Raw genomic sequence first — 5,000 nt, 5'->3', positions numbered from 1 at the left:
TGTTGAGTCAAATTAAGCCGCAGGCTCCACTCCTGGTGGTGCCCTTCCGTCAATTCCTTTAAGTTTCAGCTTTGCAACCATACTTCCCCCGGAACCCAAAAGCTTTGGTTTCCCGGAGGCTGCCCGCCGAGTCATCGGAGGAACTGCGGCGGATCGCTGGCTGGCATCGTTTATGGTTAGAACTAGGGCGGTATCTGATCGCCTTCGAACCTCTAACTTTCGTTCTTGATTAATGAAAACATACTTGGCAAATGCTTTCGCTTCTGTTCGTCTTGCGACGATCCAAGAATTTCACCTCTAACGTCGCAATACGAATGCCCCCGCCTGTCCCTATTAATCATTACCTCGGGTTCCGAAAACCAACAAAATAGAACCGAGGTCCTATTCCATTATTCCATGCACACAGTATTCAGGCGGGCTTGCCTGCTTTAAGCACTCTAATTTGTTCAAAGTAAACGTGCCGGCCCACCCAGACACTCAATAAAGAGCACCTTGGTAGGATTTCAACGGGGTCCGCCTCGGGACGCACGAACACGCACGAGGCGGTCGCACGCCTTCGGCTCGCCCCACCGGCAGGACGTCCCACGATACATGCCAGTTAAACACCGACGGGCGGTGAACCAACAGCGTGGGACACAAATCCAACTACGAGCTTTTTAACCGCAACAACTTTAATATACGCTATTGGAGCTGGAATTACCGCGGCTGCTGGCACCAGACTTGCCCTCCAATAGATACTCGTTAAAGGATTTAAAGTGTACTCATTCCGATTACGGGGCCTCGGATGAGTCCCGTATCGTTATTTTTCGTCACTACCTCCCCGTGCCGGGAGTGGGTAATTTGCGCGCCTGCTGCCTTCCTTGGATGTGGTAGCCGTTTCTCAGGCTCCCTCTCCGGAATCGAACCCTGATTCCCCGTTACCCGTTACAACCATGGTAGGCGCAGAACCTACCATCGACAGTTGATAAGGCAGACATTTGAAAGATGCGTCGCCGGTACGAGGACCGTGCGATCAGCCCAAAGTTATTCAGAGTCACCAAGGCAAACGGACCGGACGAGCCGACCGATTGGTTTTGATCTAATAAAAGCGTCCCTTCCATCTCTGGTCGGGACTCTGTTTGCATGTATTAGCTCTAGAATTACCACAGTTATCCAAGTAACGTGGGTACGATCTAAGGAACCATAACTGATTTAATGAGCCATTCGCGGTTTCACCTTAATGCGGCTTGTACTGAGACATGCATGGCTTAATCTTTGAGACAAGCATATGACTACTGGCAGGATCAACCAGGGAGCTGCGTCAACTAGAGCTGAGCAGCCGGCCGCCCGGGAGTGTGTCCCAGGGGCCCGCGCGAACACGCAAGCGTCCGCCCAATTATTCTGCAAACAGGAGGAGGCTGAGCTCCCCTGCACAATACACCTCGAAACCCTCTCAGGTCCCGGCGGCGCGCAGCGCCGTCCTAAGTACTTGGTCGGGTTCGAGAGAGGCGCAATCGCCCGGAGTTAGGCGAGTAGACGCTTTAGGTGCGACCACCCGTGCTCCCAACTGAGCTTGCCGCTGCCGACAGAGGCCCGGGAGCGTGCTGTCGTGGCATTGCCGGCGGGAGACAACACGCGCCACCTACGGTGACCGGCAGCTCCAACGCCAGCGCCACAGAAGGGCAAAGGCCCCACGTGGGTGCCGAAGCGAACTCTCCCAGCACAGCGCACGTGCCAACACGTCTGCACAACTGCGATACAAACCACCAGCGAGAACCGCTGGGGCGACGGAGCAGCAGACGGCGTCGCGGCGCCGAGTGCCGGGCGGCGGCGCATCCTCAACGCACACAGTCCTCAATCGGACCAGCACACTGCAGATGTCCACCGCGCTTCGCACCGGGCCGGCGAGGACCCACTTTGGCTGCACGGCGCCGCGCGCAGGGTGCCCCGGCGCGCAGCTGCGCCGCCTGCCGCGTCCGTCGGCCGGCGCGCCTGCCACTGGGCGCCCCCACCAGCCGGCTGTAGCGCGTGCGCCCACGCACCGCGCGGCCAGCACGCCGGGCGGCCCCCCCTCACCGGCCGGGGACAGTCCCACCCACCCACAGCCGCGTATCGCTTCACACCCAGATTCACATTCACGTTCGTTGGTATGGTGGGGACCGCTTCGTAGCTGTACCGATCGTTGCCCTCACAGATGTACCTCCAGCAAGGACAACCGCACCACAACGGGTTACCAGTTGTTCATTTGCGTAACGTCACCAGTAAACGTACACGTCCATCCCCGTTTGCAAAGTCAACTATTATTGCATGCCTGCCTGTCAGGTGTCAAGACACACTACATCCGCTCACATCCACGCAACAAAATGTGCCCGACTAGAGGGCACGTGGAAGGTGCCCCCGTACGTATGCGATGTCCATTGCGCGACCAACTGTCAACCGGCCTCTGTAGCATGTCGCAGATGTGGAACGCGGGGCACCGTGCTATCACATTGTGTGAGAAGAGACTACTACGTCTGCATACACGCGCCACTACATGAACAGACGGCTCATGCTGATCGCCATCCACTGCGTCCATTACTCCCACACGTCTCTATGGCGTACCACACTGCAATGCAGCTGTTATGGGGAGATGACACGTAGCTGTGTACACAACATTCTGAGCGGGTTGCGGTTGGACAATACATTAATGTAACGTGTCATATGCCAATTACAGAGCAGGGTAAGGCACAACTTGGGTTAGGTTAAGGCACAACTTGGGTTAGGTTAAGGCACAACTTGGGTTAGGTTAAGGCACAACTTGGGTTAGGTTAAGGCACAACTTGGGTTAGGTTAAGGCACAACTTGGGTTAGGTTAAGGCACAACTTGGGTTAGGTTAAGGCACAACTTGGGTTAGGTTAAGGCACAACTTGGGTTAGGTTAAGGCACAACTTGGGTTAGGTTAAGGCACAACTTGGGTTAGGTTAAGGCACAACTTGGGTTAGGTTAAGGCACAACTTGGGTTAGGTTAAGGCACAACGTGGGTTAGGTTAAGGCACAACGTGGGTTAGGTTAAGGCACAACGTGGGTTATGTTAAGGCACAATGTGGGTTAGGTTAAGGCACAATGTGGGTTAGGTTAAGGCACAATGTGGGGGTAGATTGCGGTACAAATTGCATTACATTGCGGTGCAAATTGCATTACATTGCGGTGCAAATTGAGTTACATTGCGGTGCAAATTGAGTTACATTGCGGTGCAAATTGAGTTACATTGCGGTGCAAATTGAGTTACATTGCGGTGCAAATTGAGTTACATTGCGGTGCAAATTGAGTTACATTGCGGTGCAAATTGAGTTACATTGCGGTGCAAATTGAGTTACATTGCGGTGCAAATTGAGTTACATTGCGGTGCAAATTGCGTTACATTGCGGTGCAAATTGCGTTACATTGCGGTGCAAATTGCGTTACATTGCGGTGCAAATTGCGTTACATTGCGGTGCAAATTGCGTTACATTGCGGTGCAAATTGCGTTACATTGCGGTGCAAATTGCGTTACATTGCGGTGCAAATTGCGTTACATTGCGGTGCAAATTGCGTTACATTGCGGTGCAAATTGCGTTACATTGCGGTGCAAATTGCGTTACATTGCGGTGCAAATTGCGTTACATTGCGGTGCAAATTGAGGTAGGTTAAGGTGCAACACAGGTTAGGTTAAGGTGCAACATAGGTTAGGTTAAGGTGCAAGATGGGTTAGGTTAAGGTGCAAGATGGGTTAGGTTAAGGTGCAAGATGGGTTAGGTTAAGGTGCAAGATGGGTTAGGTTAAGGTGCAAGATGGGTTAGGTTAAGGTGACATAGGTTAGGTTAAGGTGACATAGGTTAGGTTAAGGTGACATAGGTTAGGTTAAGGTGACATAGGTTAGGTTAAGGTGACATAGGTTAGGTTAAGGTGACATAGGTTAGGTTAAGGTGACATAGGTTAGGTTAAGGTGACATAGGTTAGGTTAAGGTACAAACTGGGTTGTGTTATGGTACACATTGCGTTGTAGTACAGTACACGTTAGGTTTGGGTACGGTACACAATGTGGTATGGGATGGCGTGTTGTGGGGGGGAGGGGGGGGGGGGAGGTTCGTTGATATCGACCGTAGGACGTGGATGCCCGAGGCAGCGTCAGTGTGTCAAAGGAGTTATGTCACGTCGGGATGCGCTTTTCGCCAGTGAGAGGGGGCGAGCCGTGTCTGTGGTTGCGGCAGACCTGTGTGTTTCATTCCTGCCAGTGTGTTTGTGCTGTAAGACGAGGCAGTGTGGTGGTGATGGGTGCACCCCTGTGTAGGACATGTGTGGGTGTTGGTGGCTTCTCTGAGCAATTGTGGTTGTCGGACGAGTGGGGTATTCTGTTTTATGATTGGACCTCCCGGTCTGGTTATCATAGCGTAGTTGGTGTACTGTGGCGGATAGGATGCACCGGACGTTGGTCCATGCTGGTGCTTAGTAGTTGTATCTGTGTCTGTTACAGGCAGAGAGTAGTGTGTGATAGAGTGTGTGGCTGACGTGTGGTTCATTTTGTGTGTACGGACGTTCAGCATGTATAGGGGCATTTGCGTATATAATCTATCATAATCTATCTATGTGGGCCTGCATAGTTTACTGAGCAGTGCTGTGAGGTGACTGAACTACGAGTGACGTACTGATTTACAGCGGAATGATTGCCTTGTACCAAAGATGGAGTATCGGCTCTACGACAGCGTTGGCACCGCAGGAAATGGTCTCGTAAAACGGCCCTCCCACCGTCATCGTTGTGAGGGGTAGGGACCGCCTATATTCTGAGAGGAGCCCTGTTTGCCACTGGGCGTGGGGTCTCGCATCCTGCGGTTCAGTGCCCCCAGGGAAGCGCGCGGAGGTGGTGCTGCTGCTGCTGCTGCTGTAGCAAGCGAGCTACTTACAGCATGTATAGGGACAGCGGGAATATGGCATATTCGATATAACTCTTCATGAAACGCAAGATATAGGGGCGGATTGCACGTTACGAGTGCGGGAAGAGTCC

The 5,000-nt window shown here is 52.9% G+C and overlaps 1 non-coding gene across 1 annotated transcript in view; it reads right to left on the bottom strand.

Moving 5' to 3' along the window:
• Positions 1-1,294, bottom strand: part of LOC126149994 (small subunit ribosomal RNA) — a 1,909-nt gene extending 615 nt beyond the window's left edge. Inside the window, exon 1 of the ribosomal RNA XR_007531244.1 lies at positions 1-1,294. This exon is cut by the window's left edge and continues 615 nt beyond it. This is a non-coding gene — a ribosomal RNA (small subunit ribosomal RNA).
• Positions 1,295-5,000: the final 3,706 nt, after the last annotated feature.

This window comes from Schistocerca cancellata, unplaced genomic scaffold, assembly GCF_023864275.1.
Source record: "Schistocerca cancellata isolate TAMUIC-IGC-003103 unplaced genomic scaffold, iqSchCanc2.1 HiC_scaffold_962, whole genome shotgun sequence".
In the NCBI taxonomy this organism is placed as follows: domain Eukaryota; kingdom Metazoa; phylum Arthropoda; class Insecta; order Orthoptera; family Acrididae; genus Schistocerca; species Schistocerca cancellata.
This window is presented reverse-complemented; position numbering and strand designations above follow the sequence as displayed.